This window comes from Canis aureus, chromosome 7 (assembly GCF_053574225.1).
Source record: "Canis aureus isolate CA01 chromosome 7, VMU_Caureus_v.1.0, whole genome shotgun sequence".
Classification (NCBI taxonomy): domain Eukaryota; kingdom Metazoa; phylum Chordata; class Mammalia; order Carnivora; family Canidae; genus Canis; species Canis aureus.
Window position 1 is genome coordinate 24,202,009 of NC_135617.1, and position 20,800 is coordinate 24,222,808.

The 20,800-nt window shown below is 40.0% G+C and overlaps 1 long non-coding RNA gene across 1 annotated transcript in view; it reads right to left on the minus strand.

The window, feature by feature from the left end:
• Positions 1–830: 830 nt before the first annotated feature.
• The window catches only part of LOC144317136 (uncharacterized), a 28,291-nt gene continuing 8,321 nt past the window's right edge, over positions 831–20,800 (minus strand). The window contains exons 2-3 of the long non-coding RNA XR_013383033.1: positions 1,153–1,210; positions 831–1,042 (exon numbers count right to left, since the gene is read on the minus strand). This is a non-coding gene — a long non-coding RNA (uncharacterized LOC144317136). The remainder of the gene's footprint in view (positions 1,043–1,152; positions 1,211–20,800) is intronic.

The window sequence follows — 20,800 nt, forward strand, 5'->3', positions numbered from 1 at the left end:
GGCCCCGCCTCCGCCGCTCCCGGGAGCACCGCCCCCGAGTCCGAGGCCCCGCCTCCGCCCAGGAGCCCCGCCCCCCGAGCCCGAGGCCCCGCCTCCACCGCTCCCGGGAGCACCGCCCCCCGAGCCCGAGGCCCCGCCTCCAGCGCCTCGCCCGAAACCTGTCTGGTCCTCCCTCCACCCGCGAGTGCTCCGCCCCGGGGAGCAGGTGGGGAGCTGGTAACTGCTCCCAGCCGGGAGCGCTGGGAAGTCGCGGTGTCGAGGGACACCTCTCTCTTCCATCTCCTTGGCTGTGCTTACAACTGAATTATGCTTTAAAGTCATTATTACTTTTCTGCTGTGGCTTATTTCCCACGGCAGCAGAATGAAGACGGTTTTATTGGCTCATTGCCATCAGACACAGACCAAGTGGAACATGGTCCTTGAAAAAGGCCACTTTCCTTTCTAGAACAGTGATAAAAAAAATTATACAAGATTTTTAGTTCATAAAACCAGATGCCAAAATAAATGCTATACAAAGAACACTGGTCTATAGACTATATTCTCAAGTGTTCAATACTGCCCTGACTTTCTTCTCTGGAGGTTGCTGTATTATCTAAAAGCTGCAACTACTCTATATAGTTTTCTTGTAAGAATGATGCTAGTGTCTAGAACAGCACCTGGAATATAGTAAGGACTGGATATGTATGAGCTACTATAGTCTTATTGGAGTAGAGTAGAACTAAGAACTTAAAATGAGTTTTTTTTTAAGCCCAAACTAAAGAGTTAATAAAAAGATTTATGGTTGTAAATATTCATGCCATTTTGTTCACTTGAAATTTTATTTTATTTTATTTTATTTATTTATTTGTTTATTTATTTATTCATGACACAGAGAGAGGCAGAGACACAGGCAGAGGGAGAGGGAAACAGGCTCCATGCAGGGAGCCTGACGTCGGACTCTATCCCGGGTATCCAGGATCACGCCCCAGGACGAAGGCGGCGCCAAACTGCTGGGCCACCTGGGCCACCGGGGCTGCCCGAAATTTGATTTGCATAGTAACAGCTACGAAAGAAAACATATGACCCGTTTAATTTGTAACTGTAATTGATGCTGAACTCAAGTAACATGATGTGTGCAGCTGCTGTGCACAAAATAACCGGGTTTTAAATTACCCAGTGAAGAAATTCAAGATGCCATAGTCTTGTTTTCCTCCAGAATGAAGCACAAAATCTGAAGAAAAAAAAAAAAAAAAACAAAACTGTTGATGATATTCTAAGGTGTTCCACATATTGAAAGTTTCGATTGGCTTTTCATACTCTACCCTCTCTCCCTTAATTTGTCACAATTAGGTTAACTGGGATACAACATATTCAGATAATTAGAGAAATGTATTTTTTAAAGGTTTCACCTATTTATTTTAGAGAAAAGTATTTTTTGAAAATAAGTCTAATGGAAGCTGCATAGTACATGAAGATTCTCTACTTCTGTTTTAACTATTTCTTTTCTTTTTTTTTTAAGATTTTGTTTATTTATTCATGAGAGACACAGAGAGAGGGGCAGAGACACAGGCAGAGGGAGAAGCAGCCTCCATGCAGGGAGGTCTCCAGGATCACAGCCTGGGCTGAAGGCGGCGCCAAACCGCTGGGCCACCAGGGCTGCCCCTGTTTTAACTATTTCATATGTTAACAATACCAGAGTACATGTCATATTTGAACTTGAAAAACACTGTCATTCTCATTAACACAGCCCCGAAGGTATCAATGTGGTATTAAATTTCTGGACCCCCTTATTTATACTTAACAAATCATACCCTGGTATACTTTTGACAAAAATCCTACCTTTATCTATGAAATACAATATTATTGCTTTATGTGAGCAAAACCAATGGGAGCATTTGTAGAGCACCTACCCTGCGGCAAGCACCTAACATGTGCCAGGTGCTTTATCTGTATTGACTTATTTAATCCTCATAACAGCCTATGAGGTTGTTAATGTAATTATTTATCTTTATAGATGCAGTGTCCTAGATTACACAGCTAGTAAATAGTGGACCCAGGATGGGACAGAAGCCAGTCTGGCTCCCTGTGGCCTGCTTTTAGCCGCCATGCTTTATTGCTTACGTAAGCAGACATCCAAATCCATAAATGCATCTGTAGCTTATCTATTTACATCAGAACCCGTAGCAATCACTTATTTTGAATAAATATATTGTAGCAACTCTGCCTGTTGACATAAGTAGGACACATGTAAACAACAGAAAAGGCATACACATCAATTCTATACAGAAGCTATTTATATTGCTTGTCATGAGTTAACAAAGCTGTCACTTGAGGTAGAGAAAAGATGGATTCATTTCAAGTTCTGTTCTGTTTATGCACACACATGCTGTATATGTTTGGTTTCCATTGTGGGGACTGTATATTTCTTGCTCGTGGTGCTTTGTACCCTTTTATTTAATAAATTACAATAATTTGTTGGATGTGTATCTTCCCCAGAAATGTAGGGGAGAGGGAGAGGAATAAAAGGTGCTAAAATTATTTCATCCATAGAGAGAGTGCAGATATATCACCAGAAAATAAATAAAATTTAGAGTAAAACCTTAAAGAATATAGAAAAAAGGAATCAGTTCCAAATGTACAAAGGAGTCTTACTGACTACCTTTCCATTTTAACAATATTTGGAATCTGAATATTTTTCTCCAGAAATAAACTGTGGCCCTGGGCGATTTGGGGCTACCACTCCCAGCAAGCAAACTACAGTGCCGCTCTAGGATATTGCTTGTTCACGACATCGCCCTAACCACCTCCCCTGGTGCCTCCACCTCCAGTACTTATGATTATCCCCAAATAATTCTCTAGTTGATATAAACATGCAACTCGAACTAGACAACATATTAATAAATCACTCCTGGGCTAAGATGTTGGAAAAACTAGCTGTCATTCTGGCAGAAAGCAGTGAGCTAAGAATTTGGCAGAAAGGTGAATTTGGATTGAAGGTTAAGAAAAATGGAGGAACTTTGTACACATTGTTAAAAAATAAACTTTTATCCAGGCAATGGGTAACTACTGGATGTTATTAAAGGGTGGGGGGAGGTAAAACTGGATTTTTGTTCTGGAAGAATAATTAATGACTACGTGGAAGATTAACTGGAAACAGATTAATTGGTTCCCAGAATGTCCCAGGATTCCAGAAACGTTCCAAGGGCAGAAGTGACAGGACTTGGTGCCTAACAGAATGCGTTTGGGGGGCAGGGGAACATGATGGAGAGAAGGAAGAGATGACCAAGGTCCATAGTATGAACAGGGTGAACAGGTATGTGGATGGTAAAGTCATTAAACAAATAGGGGCAATGTGAGCATGGGGTCGAGCTGATGGTTGTGTGTTAGACATGTCAAGAGGAAGTGGAGGCCCCCACTCAAGAGACCAGTAAGGAAAGTGGAAGAACTAAGGAAAGTGCATTTCTGCATATCTACTCTGCATAATGGTTATATCCAGGGGAGAATTAAACTATCCAGGGAGTGAGTGACTAGGGAGGGAAAAAATTAAGCTGAGGAAGACACCTTGGAAAACAAAACAAAGGGAAGAAGCAAAAACTCTCTGGCGGAATCTTGTTTCTGTTGGATAAGGCTCTAGTACAACTTGTTTTTAAGTTCTGTATAGATTGCTTCAAATGGCCCATGAGGTAAAGGCAGCTATTTCAGAGCCGAGGACGTCATGGTACACACAGATATTTGAGGCTCCCTTTGGCTTCCATCTCTCCTGGCAGTGAGATTAGCTGCTCTGCTGACCATAACCGTTCCTGGAAATGAGGACAGTGATGTTCCCAGAGGAGGCTTCTCCTTTGCCCCGATTCCTTAGGGCTTATGTACTCCAACACTGGGAGACATGGCCTGACTTGAGCTGGATGAGAACACTTCTCTCCTAAGGTTATGTATGGTTCAGAAAAATGGAGAGAATTTTTATTGCTCCTCTACCTTCATTGATAAAACATTTAGAACTTGGACCCAACGCAGGGCTTGAGGGTCCTTCATGAGATTCCTCTCTCAAGCCATGTGTGTACAGGTTGTCCATATGCATACTATGGTTAGTAATTATCTATACTAAAGATTCACTTCTCAAAATTCTTGGTTATTTTGGTGCTTATTGTTGTGTGTGTGTATATATATATATATTTAATTCTGTTTATTTGAGACAGAGATAGCAAGAGAGAGCACGATAAGGGGGAGAGGGAGAAGCAGGCTCCCTACTGAGCCAGGATCCCAGCTCTGGGAGTATGGGGCTGATTCCCAAGACTCCAGGATTATGACCTGAGCCGATAGCACATGCTTAACTGACTGAGCCACCCAGGTGCTCCTGGTGCTTATTATTTTAAAGTTGCTAGCAGGAATGGATGGTGAAGATGGTCACAGAGTGCTTAAAATACTCAAAATGTTTTATAAAATATGTGGTAATGAAGAGTTATTAATTTTAAAAAATGTGTAGCCTAAAAATTAATAAATAACATCTAGCAATTAGAGGCATTCTGGTAGATGAAATAGGCAGTCAACTAAACATTTCCAATAAAACCGATTAAGAAAAAACAATTATGGTGTTCCCGAAGGTCTTCTGCATAAAATGTCTTTCCCCTTCTGTTTTGCTACAAGGTATGAGACCAAAATAAGGAAAGAAGAGACCCTCATGGGAAACTGGCTGACCAGTTTAGGAAAGCCAAATCAAGTCTTTCTTACTAGTTAATATTGCAAAATATTTACTGTGTGTTAACATGGCATGAAATAAGCCTCTGACAATCGGTTAAATTGAAGCTAGAGCAAAACTAGAAGGTTGAGTGGCTCCAGGGAAGTGGTCAAAATACAAAGTTATGTAAAGGGTAGTTTCAATTATACAAGATGATTAAATCCTAGAGATCTACTGTATATCATAGTGCCAATAGTTGACAATATTAAAACTTTGCTAAGAGAATAGATCTCATGTTGATTGCTCTTATCACATACATGTAAATAATAAAGAGGACAGAAGAAAACTTTGGGAGGTGATGGATATGTTTATGCCATAGATTGTGTTGATGGTTTCATGAGTATATACTTACGTCCAAAATCATCAGGTTATATACATTAAATATGTACAGCATTTTGTATGTCAACCATACCTCGATAAAGTGATTTACTAAAAAGAAAAAAAAAGTGCTTGCAAGAACCTGAAAACCTTCAAAGGGTTTTACAGATTTCTCCCATAGCCCGATGAGTTCCAAGCTAAAGGTTTTGGGGAGCTAATCAACTCTAGGAATAATTCCTAGCTTAGCTTAAGTAATGGCTGAGAACATTTAAATATTAGTGGTTACGGCAACAAAGTACTGTTAATTTTACATTTTTAATACATGCCCCTAAATTGTGTATCCTGTATTAATGTAATGACAAGGAATGGGGATCTCATCCCAGCCCCAATACTTTATCTGTGTCTCCTCGGGTGACTCAGGTTCTCACCTATGAAATGAAATTTAGATTCAGTTATGTGTAAGACCCATTTTAGAATAAAGATACCCCCCATCTCTGCCCAAGGATCCCATCTTTTAATCATCCTGCTTATCTGCTTCAATAAAATACTTCATTTTTAAAGCATGATTTGGTAGTATGAATCTTTCCACTTTGATTTAGTTGATCACAGAGGGAGAGAAGAAAGGACATAGTACTCTCTAGGTTCTGGTTGTTTCTTCCTAGCCCCATTTTCCTTTTGCTCTTTTATTTTCTTTTTAAATGTCATTTTCCTTATTTCATTTTTTTAAAGATTTTATTTATTTTCAAGAGAGAGAGAAAAAGAGAGAGCATGAGAAGGAGAAAGGGACAAAGGAAGAGGGAAGAGCAGACTCCCCACTGAGCAGGGAACCCAGCATGGGGCTCCATCTGGGGACCTTGGGATCATGACTTGAACTGAAGGCAGACGCTTAATCAACTGAGCCACCCAGGTGCCCGTTTTCCTTATTTCTGATTTTTAAATGTAATATTTCATAAAAGTTGACTGATCTGGAAAATGAAAACAATGTTACCTCTACAGCCATCTCACAGGTAGGCTATAAGCTAATTAAATGAACTCCGTACATGTAAACACTGGCACAGTGCCTGGCATATAGTCCTGTGGGTACTCAAAAACGCTAGCTGATAACACTGGGATTATTAGCATTGTTTTGTTTTTTACATGTTGACCATAAAAATCAGAAAAGTCAGCAAAACACAAAATAATAAAAAATTATTTATAATTTATGATCCCATCTATATGATTATTGTTGCCAAATAGTAACAATTAGGGGATCCCTGGGTGGCGCAGCGGTTTGGCGCCTGCCTTTGGCCCAGGGCGCGATCCTGGAGACCCAGGATCGAATCCCACATCGGGCTCCCGGTGCATGGAGCCTGCTTCTCCCTCTGCCTGTGTCTCTGCCTCTCTCTCTCTGTGACTATCATAAATAAAATTAAAAAAAAAAAAAATATGGTGGTACATGTATTTTCACACTCCTCTCTCTCTCCTCTCTGTATGTACATAGGTTCATGTGTGTGTTACAAATGTAACCTGTTTGTGACTGGGCCCCCTTTTTGGCTCCAATGTGTGTTCCTTTTTCATCTTTAGGCCAGACTGGTACATTAAATTCAAGGGCAAACCACTGATGATGCTTACAGTTTTTACTGAACTGAACCCTTTGAAAGGAGATGAAGACAGCATTATATCAAGCCCTACAGTGCAAAATTTCCTTAGAATGTTTCAGCATTTCTCTTTCTCTCCAAGTCCCTCTCCCTCTGGCAGTGCCTCCTGTGTCCCCTCCCGCACACCACATCCTCCACAGCCACTCCAGCTGCCTCGGGTTCCCCCCCCTTACAACACTCCCCAAAGCATGCAGACTTTGTTCAGCAGAACCCTCAAACCAGGGCTCTTTTGGACAAACCACAACCACCTGTTGACTGTACCAGAGTGAGTCAGTTCAGCTGTGGACATATACTTTGACACACGCCAGTGGGAAAGGATGACTCTAAGTTTAATAATTATCTTTCAAGTCAGGAGAGAGAAAAGAAAAAGAACCTGGCAAATCCAAGCAGCGGGCCTCCACACACTGACTGACGCCCCTCCCCCCCAAAGTGGTCTGCTTGGTCACCATCAGCTCAGCAAAGCATACCCCAAGAATTCTGGGACGAGGGTCCCAGGATGACCTTGATGGCACCCTGGTCCCTTCAACATGTAGTTTGGATATCTTAACCCAGGAAAAGTCCTCCACCTCCATCTCTCCATTTACAAAAGTTCAGGTATATGATGTGCTTTAAATGAAAAAAAAAAAAAAAATAGATATTACAAGTCCCCAATCTCTTCTGTGGTTCTTGAAATACTGTTAGCATCTATATTTTTGTGACAAGCTAGACAAAGCAGATGTATCACCACCATTCAATTACTTAGGTTGTGATATTTTAACTGGAAATATCACCTCTGTTCAAAAGTGATATTTTGATGCTCCCAGGTGCTACGACATCAGACCTTGCCCATCTACTGACCCAGAATCTTATATAAGGTGTTGACTTTTTATATCTATACTGTACATATATCTACTATTTTTGTCCGCTCAGGCTGCCACGACAAAAGACCAGAGACTAGGTAGCTTGAACAAAAGAAATTTATTTTCTCACAGTTCTGGGGACTAGAAGTCTGAGATCAAATGGCCACCATGATTGCTATAGCCATTTTCTTGCTGTGTCCTCAAATGGCCTTTCCCCTGTGATTGTACAGGGATGGGGAGAGGGCAGGGAAGAGGGGGAATGGGGGAGACCTCTGGTGCTGCTTCTTTTTATAAGGACACCAATCTTATAGATTAGGGCCTCAGTCTTATGACTTCACTTAAACTCAATTACTTCTCTAAAGGTCCCATCTCCAAATACAGTCACATGGGGGGTTAGGGTTTCAACCTATTAATTTTCTTTGGAAGGAAGGAAGCACAGTTTAGTTCATAACATCTACCAAACATCAGCAGTCCAAGCTAATATATAGCAGCAAAGCAGAGGATTTGTTTTGAATAAAGATTATAAGCTATAATATTACATATTTCTTAAAAAAAAGACATCTGTAGTAAATATATACACAGATTTAGACAAATTCTTCAGAAAGGCTTTCCAAGTATTTTCCTTGAGAAATTAAAAATTCTTAACATACACTTATAGCATTAGAATTTAAAGTGTTCATTTCCTTTCAAGAGAGTGTTCCTTGAAATTCCATGTTTTTTCTTAGTAATAAATGTAAATCAGATTAAAGTGTTCCTCAAAAGCTATATTTTACAGTTCTATTTGCTCTAAGTTTTTTGTGCCAATTAACAAAATTTTAATTATTGTTATACGTTGCTTGACTTCACTAAAACTATCTTCCTTAGTTACAAATGAATTTGGCTTATGAGAAAAGTTCATTCAAACTGAATTATTAAAGAAGAGATATTTAATTCAATATCTTAATTTTTCAGGCAAATATGATAGCTGGCCAATTTTTAAATATAGAGAATATAATTTATATTATTATTTTAGAAAAGCAAACACTTTATTCATTGTCTAATTTATATCAAATGGCAACAAGTGATGCTCTCCTGTTTTTTCTTATCGAAGATTAGTTTATGATTTTTATCAAAATGCTATTGTTACCCAGATATTAGTTTCTTTCTCTGGGAATGTTGGATCAGAGATCTGCAAATTATGAGGACATGTAATGGGGATCTATCATGTTGCTTTGAAAGCTTGAAAGCCCATATTTGACTATAACATTCAACATCAGAATTTAGTACAGAACCAGGGCACCTGGGTGGCTCAGTTGGTTGGGTCACCAACTCTTGATTTAGGCTAGTCATGATCTCAGGGTTGTGGGAACGAGCTGCATTTTGGGCTCCACACTGGGCATGAAACTGCTTGGGATTTTCTCTTTCCTCTCTCTCTTCCCCTCTACCCCCCACCCCAGCACACACTCTCTCAAAAAAATTAAATAATTAAAAAAAATTTTTTTAAAGAATTTAGCACAAAACCAAATTAATTGTGTAACAGTGTACACCATTATATTTGAGATGGGAATAAAAGGCTTAAAGCTATTACACTGGAATGTCCAATGATTTATAGTCATCATAAACTGAAACAGACCCTATGCCACATAATTTTAAAATACTAGAAAAACTATGAAAAAAAAAAACAATAATGCAATGTATTTGAAGGGGGGGAAGAAGGGAAATAAGCAAACTATGCAGCAGTGAAATTTTTACATTGTTGTAGTCTTATGGAAATGTTTTTAAAAATTGGGGCACCTGAGTGGCTCAGTCAATTGAGCATTTGCCTTTGGCTCAGGTCCTGATCCCAGAGTCCTGGGATAGAGCCCCATGTCAGGCGCCTTGCTCAGTGGGGAGCCTGCTTCTCCCTCTCCCTCTGCTGCTCCCCCTTGCTTGTGCTTTCTCTCTCTGTCAGATAAATAAATAAAATCTTTTAAAATAAATAAATATTAAAAAAATTAAGTCTGTGATAAGTGTAATAAAATATACACAAAAACATACATTTTTAGCCCATGGATCACAAAGTGAAGGTGAAGTTAAAGAAAACAAACTAAGCTTAAATAAATAAATAGAATGGCCAAAGTTGCCAATTCATGACCTAACCAGACTATTCGTCTGCTTTCAATTAATGGCTAAATAAGTTTGATGCAAGATCATATTAAACCTGAGTTTCTACATTGCACAATAGGATCATCTATCATAGCTGCTAATCTAAGAGAATTTGATCTTCAAATACCCAAGGCTGTGAAAAAAACAAACTCCACACACTTTACCCTAGATTCCAGTTTCAAACCCCACATTCTATGAAGTGCTTCCAATGTCCCTCTTTGACTTTTGAGTACTAATATTCCCTTAGCTTCATTGTATATTTTTAAATCAATATAGAAACTCAGCAAGTGCTTGTTAGTCAATTTTGGTTGACTTGGTATCTGAAGCAGCAATAATTAGTAAAGCTTCAGTAGTATTGAGGCTGGTGTATGCAAGGAAATTACATCGTTCTACAGATAATCAGCTTAACCAAGCCACCATTCTGACAGGAAGCAAACCTATGGAAGTGGAAAAACCTTAAAAGCTAATAGAAACATCTTCTGAAAAGTATCAATTGGCTTGTAAGGTAAAAATATTGTAGCAATGGATTTCACTTTTAGCTTCTGCTACTCATACCAGAGAAATTGGCCACCATACCTTACTATACTGCCACTTTTTTTTTTAACTTATGGTGAACTATAGAATTGATCAAAAGAGAAATCTATTCTGAGGAAATTTATAAGATTAATAAGTATACAAAACACTGATTTTTTCTGAGTATGAAAGTGTGTATATATATATATGGTTAGAAATTATATAAATGATTAAAGCATCATGCAGATATATACGTTTGAAAAATACTTTGTGTATAAATGTGCTAGAAGTAAATTGCACTGAATTAGCAGAGTTAGGTGAACATGACTCATCTGGTAAGGATGTGTCTTCATCAGCAAGATTCTTGGAAACACAGGTTTAACAAAAAGGAGATACCACAGTTTGAAATTCCTGTAACCACAAAAAAAAAAAAAAAAAAAAAGAGGAAGAAAGAGAAGTGAAATCTGGGGGGTAATTCATGCCAAAACCAGTAAGATTAAGAAGGGTTGGATTTGTGGATAAAAGGATGTTCCTGGATCTCAAGAACATTTGGGTCATTGCGGTGGTGGTTTTTCCTGGTGCTGTGGTTACAACAGCATAAATAAACGACAATGTTCCTGGCTACATGTCATTCTATTTGTCCTACCACAGACAGATATACCTCACAGCTTCATGAAGCCTAAGCTTCAAGGCCCAAAAAGGGCTTAGAATGGTTTCACATGGTCATAAATTTGAGTAAAATTTGAAGAAGATATTTCAATTCCTCAGTCATGTCACACTGAAATGGCCATAAGCATTCTGGGATCCATTTATTTTTTATTTTTTAAAAATATTTTATTTATTCATTCATGAAAGACATATAGAGAGAGGCAGAGACATAGGCAGAGGGAGAAGCAGGCTCCTCACAAGTGCCCGACGTGAGACCTGACCCTGGGACCCCTGAGCCAGAGGCAGAGGCTCAACTGCTGAGTATCCCTCTGGGATCCATTTTAATGGGAAGATGAACTAAGCATACATTTGGTTTGGGTTTAGTAGAATATAATTATGGGTATAGCAGTTATTTATGTGCATAGGAAAGTATTGCCAGTTGTCCAGGTGTAGAAATGGCTTCCAGGAATATTCCTACTGTCTGCTATGCTGACTCCCCTAGCATCCTGTCACATCAAGATACAGGGACAGAGGTCATATTGCAATGTGACCCTATCCTCCAAAGCACAGCACTGTAAGTACATGGGTAGAAGGGAAGAAACAAGGTTTGAAATGAATGGAGTTTACTGGAAGTCAGTTTATTGGAAATTCTTCCAAACACTAAATATAAACACTAGATATATAGATTCCTTTTATAGATATATAAAAAGGAAGTTCTATCCTGTCAGTGATATGCTCAACAATGCAATGTATATAATTACAAATGCATCATGGTTTCTCCCCCTCTTTTGATGGAGATTGTACATAATAGATTTTTTTTTCTTTTACATAATAGAATTTAACAGAATTACTGTGTTTGTAGTTTACAAACTTAGCAGGACTGTATACACAATGAGCACATCTGTCTATGAAGTCATATGTTATATATACATTGCAAAGCACTGGATTGTGTCTTGATAAAGGCTGATGACATGTCACTCATTGGGAGAAGACTTAATTGACTCTTGATTTAATGCAAAATACTTGCATCAACAAGGATAATATAAAGTTCATTATGTTCCACTGAGACAAGACATGGCAGACAAAATCGTTGATGACTTGAGAGTTAAAGTTTATCATTGCCCAAGAAAACTTGAAATGTCTGAATTTTACAGCTTGGGCAGCCCGGGTGGCTCAGCGGTTTAGCGCCACCTTCAGCCCAGGGAGTGATCCTGGAGACCCAGGATCGAGTCCCACGTCAGGCTCCCTGCATGGATCCTGCTTCTCCCTCTGCCTGTGTCTCTGCCTCTCTCTCTCTCTCTCTCTCTCTCTCTCTGTCTTTCATGAATAAATAAATAAAATCTTTTTTTTTTTAATTTACAGCTTGTATGTGACAGAGGCTTTACTATACTTGACGATAATTCTAAAAATAAACATGACCTTACTAGTCATGAGTTATGAAGCTAAAAAAACTTTTCCAAATTATCAATAATAAAAAAAAATTTAAACAATCATGCTAAACTAAATCATCCTTCTATACTGCTTATAGAAAGTATTACAAACCATTGTCCTATGAGGAAGAGATCAGGGGTCCTGACTAAGTCAGTAGAGCAATGTGACTCTTGATCTCAGGGTTGTGAGTTCAAGCCCCACATTGGGCATAGAGATTACTTTAAAAAAAAAAAAAAGAGGGAGAGAGAGAAAGAGAGAGAGAGAGAGAGAGAGAGAGAGAGAAAGGTGTGCCTAGGTGGCTCACTATATTATACATCTAACTTTTCAGCCCAGGTCTTAATCTTAGGGTTATGAGTTCAAGCCCCACCCCATGTTGGGTTCCATGCTGGACATGGAGCCTACTTGAGAGAGAGAGAGAGAGAAATCAAAGTCTATGGAGAAAAACAAGAAAAGGAGAAATAGTATTATAGAGAGGTTCTAGGCACCTGCAATATAATTTTTTTCTGGATTTTCTGATATTTACTATATTTATCAACTTAAAAATTTTTAATTTTCTTTTATTAAGTAATCTCCATGCCCAACATGGGGCTCAAACTCACAACCCTGAGATCAAAAGTCATATGGTCAAAAATAAAAAAAAAAAAGAAAAGAAAAAAAAAGTCATATGGTCTATGAACTGAGCCAGCCAGGCACCCCAACTTTAAAAAATTTTAAATGACTATTTCTATTCTTTACTTTTGTACCTGTAGTAATAGCTATTGGTCTCCTGACCTCATTCCCTTTGGCAAGAAAGTGCACACATCCCAGTTGCTGCAAGTGTTGATTACTAAGGACTCACATCTGTACCCTGCTGCAGCAGACTGATTGTCCACAGCTTCGGGGAGCCACCTTCCCTCGTAGACGACTAGGATGCTAGACTACCTCCGTGACTGTGTGATGCTGAGCCATAAAAGTCCCTGCCTTATCACAGGGTAACATACTTTCCAGAGCTCCCAAGGAGATGAGGCCAAGACTAGGTATCTTCTGAAACCACACCCTTGCCTAGCTTCTCTGGCTTTCTCCTGCATCCTCACTCCCCAATGATTTCCTGAGAGTGAGGCCTTAATTAATCACTTACTCAAGAATCCCAGTCTCAGGCTCTGCTTCTAGGGAACCCCACCTGAAAGCATATCTAATTTTGTATTCTGATTCTCAGATAAATGCCCTAAACTGGAGAAGCAGTAAGTCCCCCAAAGTCTAGATTTATTCCTGGTCCTCCTTACGGGCATTGCCAAACAGAAGACACTCTGAGCTGGGAGATGGGGATCTCATTCAAAGTGGTTCGAGGAATAAGGCTGACTTCCTCACCATTTTAGCCACTTTGGTGATTGTTCTCCCTGCCTCTTGTCACCACCAAAGATTTGGTTAAAGGGATAGGATAAAAGATGAATCAGCTAAGATTAGATACAGCACCACTTAACCCCATAACCCAACTTAGAGAATTTCACTTCTCTGTTTTAAAAGAAGTCTGCTATGAGTTCAGGACAACTCTCTAGCCACCAGAGACCAAGGTTTCCATATCTCTGCTCTGCCATCCTATGTGGCTCTCTTCCTCAAGGTTTCCTCATGAGCTCAAGATAATCCCTGGCACTCCAGCTCTCATGTCCACATTCCAGGCAATAAGAAAAAGGGAGAAGGATAAAAGAAATATCCCTCACCTGAATTGGATCCCATTAAGGGGTCATTCTGGGTGTCTCTCACAGCATTTCTTCCTGTATGTCTTTGGCTAAAACTTGGTCATGTTGCCACAACTAGAAGTAAGGGAAGCTGAGAAATACTTTCTCAGAGGGATGATTTGCTGCTAGTATACAACATGGAATATGGCAAACAGGTGGAGGTGTGGGGACTTAACAAAGCAGAGAAAGCTGAAATTTCAGCACCTACAATCAGAAAAGTCAGAAAACACAAGACAGCTGTGGCACCTGTCATTTTGAAGTGACAAGATTAGTTGTAAGCCCATATAAGGAACAACTAGATCTCCAGATGCCAGCTCTAACATTGCATAGCCAGGCACCTAAACCTTTCCCATTTCAACAGAAGAAGACAAGTATTCTCACTGTGAAAGTTAAAACAGAGTTCTAACCTCAGGAATATCTCAGAGAAGTAAGACAAATGGTAAAATAGGGAGGTTAGGTTAAATTCTATGTATTGAGTTGTGAGAACCTTTAATGCCCTGCCTGCCTCTACTCAGCTCTTAGAATAATAGTAGCCAGGTTTGTACCTTCTGCGGGAGGATAGAAGGGATCTCTCTCCTGAAAAACAGAACAATAACAACAACAAAACAAACAAAAAACTAGCCCAGGAGAAAAAACCTACAGATACTAATATTTTGGTGTCTACAAAGTAAGACCTAAGTGTAAGTATAGTATAGTGAAGCCACAGTTAGCACACCCTAGCCAAGCTTCCAATCCATTTTTTTATTTTTTATTTTTTATTTTTTGGTGTTTTTCTCTTAGATAAGGACAGAGAACCAAGAGTCACTAGACTGTTGCAGAATGTCTCTGCCAGATTGACCCAGTCTAAGGGCCAGTGAGCATCAATCCTTGAGATCCCGGTAACAGACACCTGTTCTGATTCTGAAGCTCTCAGTTCAGGGGCATATATTGGCTGCAGGTGATGATTAAAAGAAAAGAAAAAGACTGTCGGTGGTGGGTGTTCTGTGTTGGAGAATGCTCTATCTCGTTTATCATACACCCCAAGATTAATGAGATGCACCTAGTTCTAATGAGATGCTCTCTCACACTTATCAGGATTGGCCTAAGTGCTGAGCTTCTCCAGTCTCTCAGCTCCTAAAATTACCCCAATACAGCCGCTCACCACTTTTCTAATGAAAATGAATTACTACCTTGTTGCCAGACACTGGTTGAGATTGCACCACTATTAATGGACACCTATGATGAAAGATTCCAGTACTTTTCTGGGTGATACAGAGAAACATTGGAATAAGCAAGGAGAAGTTCAGTCAATCTCATTGATTTAATGTGATCGATACATTCAAGAACATGTGAGAAGGCACAGCATGGGAGAGCTCTAGAGAATTCATGGGCCAGAGGCATCCACCATCTGGGGATGACATTGTCCCCATTGCATGCTTCTCTCTCACTCTCTGACAAGGACTGAAGTCCAGAGAGATGTGACTAAGCTTCATTTATAGACGGCAACGTCCACATTAACTACAACCCTAGCAATAGAAGGTGAGTCTAGTTATATATAGTATGGCTGGATGTACATTCCAATGTCTTTGTTTAGTTTCCCCTAAAAGCAGAGCTAGGGACTCATAAATACAGGTGACTTATTTACAAGATAATCCCAGAAAACAGGGGAGAGATACAGGCAAAAAGAGAAAGCCAATACAATGTGTATTACTGAATCACTAGACACAGCTAGGGATCAATCCTGCCTGGGACCTTCTGAAGAATTCTATGGAATCCACTTGGAATTGTACACTACCCACAGCAAATATCATTCTCAATGGGGAAGCACTGGGAGCCTTTCCCCTAAAATCAGGAACAAGACAGGGATGTCCACTCTCACCACTGCTATTCAACATAGTACTGGAAGTCCTAGCCTCAGCAATCAGATAACAAAAAGACATTAAAGGCATTCAAATTGGCAAAGAAGAAGTCAAACTCTCCCTCTTCGCCGATGACATGATACTCTACATAGAAAACCCAAAAGTCTCCACCCCAAGATTGCTAGAACTCATACAGCAATTCGGTAGCGTGGCAGGATACAAAATCAATGCCCAGAAATCAGTGGCATTTCTATACACTAACAATGAGACTGAAGAAAGAGAAATTAAGGAGTCAATCCCATTTACAATTGCACCCAAAAGCATAAGATACCTAGGAATAAACTTCACCAAAGATGTAAAGGATCTATACCCTCAAAACTATAGAACACTTCTGAAAGAAATTGAGGAAGACACAAAGAGATGGAAAAATATTCCATGCTCATGGATTGGCAGAATTAATATTGTGAAAATGTCAATGTTACCCAGGGCAATATACACGTTTAATGCAATCCCTATCAAAATACCATGGACTTTCTTCAGAGAGTTAGAACAAATTATTTTAAGATTTGTGTGGAATCAGAAAAGACCCCGAATAGCCAGGGGAATTTTTAAAAAGAAAACCATATCTGGGGGCATCACAATGCCAGATTTCAGGTTGTACTACAAAGCTGTGGTCATCAAGACAGTGTGGTACTGGCACAAAAACAGACGCATAGATCAGTGGAACAGAATAGAGAACCCAGAAGTGGACCCTGAACTTTATGGTCAACTAATATTCGATAAAGGAGGAAAGACTATCCATTGGAAGAAAGACAGTCTCTTCAATAAATGGTGCTGGGAAAATTGGACATCCACATGCAGAAGAATGAAAGTAGACCACTCTCTTTCACCATACACAAAGATAAACTCAAAATGGATGAAAGATCTAAATGTGAGACAAGATTCCATCAAAATCCTAGAGAAGAACACAGGCAACACCCTTTTTGAACTCGGCCACAGTAACTTCTTGCAAGATACATCCACGAAGGCAAAAGAAACAAAAGCAAAAATGAACTATTGGGACTTCATCAAGATAAGAAGCTTTTGCACAGCAAAGGATACAGTCAACAAAACTCAAAGACAACCTACAGAATGGGAGAAGATATTTGCAAATGACGTATCAGATAAAGGACTAGTTTCCAAGATCTATAAAGAACTTATTAAACTCAACACCAAAGAAACAAACAATCCAATCATGAAATGGGCAAAAGACATGAAGAGAAATCTCACAGAGGAAGACATAGACATGGCCAACATGCATATGAGAAAATGCTCTGCATCACTTGCCATCAGGGAAATACAAATCAAAACCACAATGAGATACCACCTCACACCGGTGAGAATGGGGCAAATTAACAAGGCAGGAAACAACAAATGTTGGAGGGGATGCGGAGAAAAGGGAACCCTCTTACACTGTTGGTGGGAATGTGAACTGGTGCAGCCACTCTGGAAAACTGTGTGGAGGTTCCTCAAAGAGTTAAAAATAGACCTGCCCTACGACCCAGCAATTGCACTATTGAGGATTTACCCCAAAGATACAGATGCAGTGAAACGCCGGGACACCTGCACCCCGATGTTTCTAGCAGCAATGGCCACGATAGCCAAACTGTGGAAGGAGCCTCGGTGTCCAACGAAAGATGAGTGGATAAAGAAGATGTGGTTTATGTATACAATGGAATATTACTCAGCTATTAGAAATGACAAATACCCACCATTTGCTTCAACGTGGATGGAACTGGAGGGTATTATGCTGAGTGAAGTAAGTCAGTCGGAGAAGGACAAACATTATATGTTCTCATTCATTTGGGGAATATAAATAACAGTGAAAGGGAATATAAGGGAAGGGAGAAGAAATGTGTGGGAAATATCAGAAAGGGAGACAGAACGTAAAGACTGCTAACTCTGGGAAACGAACTAGGGGTGGTAGAAGGGGAGGAGGGCGGGGGGTGGGAGTGAATGGGTGACGGGCACTGGGTGTTATTCTGTATGTTAGTAAATTGAACACCAATAAAAAATTAAAAAAAAAAAGGAATTGTACACTATTGACAAACTGCCCACATAATCAAATACAACACTGTATCTATACTATGTATAGAGAAAAATAAAGTAAAAAAAGCTTTATGAAATCATATGAAAATAATATTTATAAAACAGAATTCTGAGGGAGCACCTGAGTAGCTCAGTCGGTTAAGTGTCTGACTCCTGATTTTGGCTCAGGTCATGATCTCAGGGACCTGGGATCAAGCCCCATGTTTTGCTCTGCACTTAGTGGGGAGTCTGCTTGAGATTCTCTCTCCTGTCTTTCCCTCTCCCTCGGCCCCTCTCCTCAAATAAATAAATCTTAAAATGAAACAAAACAAAAACCATTATTCTGAGAACTGAAGTTCTATTGGATGTTACTTTGAGCACAAGTATGGTCATTTAAGTAACATTTAAAATGCTGATGAATGAGATTAAATTCTTTTTGAAGAGACATAATTTTAGAGGTCTCTAGTTTTTGGATGTTGGTTCCAATAGTTGGTTCATTTGATATTTGAATCAACCCCAAAAGAATGCCTGTTTTTAGGATTTGAAAGTGGAAGAGAAACTCCAGCCCAAGAAGAGAGCTCCCCATAAGTGCTTCCCAGGAGATGAGAAGGAAAAGGAAGTCTCCACAGGAACTATTTCCTTGGATGGGGGTGGGGTAGTAATGAACCTCATATTGGAGCATAGGTGGGTGAATGCGGCTTGGCAGCACAGGAGCCTGAACAGAGGGAAAAAGCAGCTCTGCTTTCAGATCATGTCCACCCTTTTGAGGGATAATGAGGGAGCTGTTGGCTGGTAAAGCTTATTGAGATGTGGTGACTCCTAGCTCAGTGACCATATCATTCTTATAACTTTAGCCATCATCTCTTCTTGCCTTGTGTGTCTGGATCTTTCTTCATTAAGTTCTTCTATTACGGAAATTATTTCCTCCTTCAGGTTAAAGTTTGTCCTCTTCAACTTTCTGCACGTGTCCACCAGGCTCTGAATTTTTTTTTTTTTTTTTAAAGATTTTATTTATTTACTCATGATAGTCACAGAGAGAGAGAGAGAGAGGCTCAGAGACACAGGCAGAGGGAGAAGCAGGCTCCGTGCACCGGGAGCCCGACGTGGGATTCGATCCCGGGTCTCCAGGATCGCGCCCTGGGCCAAAGGCAGGCGCCAAACCGCTGCGCCACCCAGGGATCCCTGAATTTTTTTTTTTAATTTTTATTTATTTATGATAGTCACAGAGAGAGAGAGAGAGAGGCAGAGACATAGGCAGAGGGAGAAGCAGGCTCCATGCACCGGGAGCCTGATGTGGGATTCGATCCCAGGTCTCCAGGATCGCGCCCTGGGCCAAAGGCAGGCGCCAAACCGCTGCGCCACTCAGGGATCCCCAGGCTCTGAATTTTTGATGACTCTTTCTTTAGGCTAGTATCTTCCAAAGATGACTCAACCCCTGCACTCCCCTTTTGAACAAAGCCAGGCTTGTCAGGGAGTTGACACTATCTTGAATTACTGCAGCTGGTGTTTTTGACATTTTGAGCCAGTGTTTGTGAAAACAGCATTCTCCATTGCACATAAAGTCAGCTTCCAGCCAACAGGACAAGTCTAAACAAATATGAGATCCACCAAAAGGCCAATGGCAGATGTACACACCACTGACTCCAGCTGAAGACCACAGAGGGTGGGGTCCAGATCCCCATCATCCAGCCACAGCTCCACCACCACCACTTGTGGTTTCCCAAGGACACCTGAAGCCAAGTTCTACAGTGGCTTGAGGCCCTTCTATGGCACTGAAAGCCTAGAACAGAGTTCTGCTGTGTAATCATGCCTCCACCAGCCCTCCCACCAGCTCCATAACAAACCGCCTCAAGTAATACCTGTAAACATTTCTTACTGGCAATCTGAGCGGTCTACCAGTGGAGCTAATCCAGAGGAAGGATAGATTCAATTTTTAAAAAACTTCTTATTAGGGCATCTGGGTGGCTCAGTCAGCTAACTGTCTGACTCTTGATTTCTGCTCAAGTCATGATCTCAGGGTGGTGAGATCGAGCCCCACATTGGGCTCTGTGCTGGGCATGTTGCGTGCTTAAGATTCTGTCTCTCCCTCTCCTTTTCCTCCTTCCACGGCTCCCCTTCCTCTCTAAGAAAAAACAAAAGGTGATCAATTAGGCTGGTGTTTTTTAGTATAATTAGGAACTTGTACGCTTGCTTAAAAATATTTGGTATGTTTTAATTCATTGCAGTTACTATTCTTATTGATATTCAGATTGTCCCCACTTTAGCCAGTGTTGTCTTTTGAATCCTTTTAATATGACACCCGAAGACCTTGAAGGCTTCTTTCTTTCTGAAATGACCAGATATCCCAGGCTTATCTTGTACATTTCCTGCCCTAGACCTGGCATTAGCCACTCTTCCAAAGTCATGGTTCCTTTTAGGAAAAAATAATAGAGACTATAGTCTGGCTCTAGGGATGCTGAATGCTGCGGGGCTAGTCATTGTTTCTAAGTATTTTCAGTGGACAAAGCTAAGAAATATCTGTTTTTAACCGAGATATAATTGACATACAACATTGTGTTAGTTTTAGGTATATAAAGTAACATAATGATTTGATATGTGTATAAATGATGAAAGGATGACCACAATAAGTTAGTTAATATCCATCACCACAAAAAAATTAAATTAAAAAAAAAATCCATCACCACACACATATTGGATGGATTTGTTTCCTTATGATGAGAACTTTTAAGGTCTACTCTCTTAGCAATTCTCAATATACAATAGAGTATAGTTAATTATTGTCACCATACTATACATTACATCCCCAGCACTTATTTTCTTACAACTGGCAGTTTGTACCTTTTGACCCTCTTCACCCATTTTGCCCAACCACCATCCCCTGCCCCTGGAAACACCAGTCTGTTCTCTGTATCTATGAGCTCTAGTTTATTTTTAGATTCTACATATAAGTGAGATC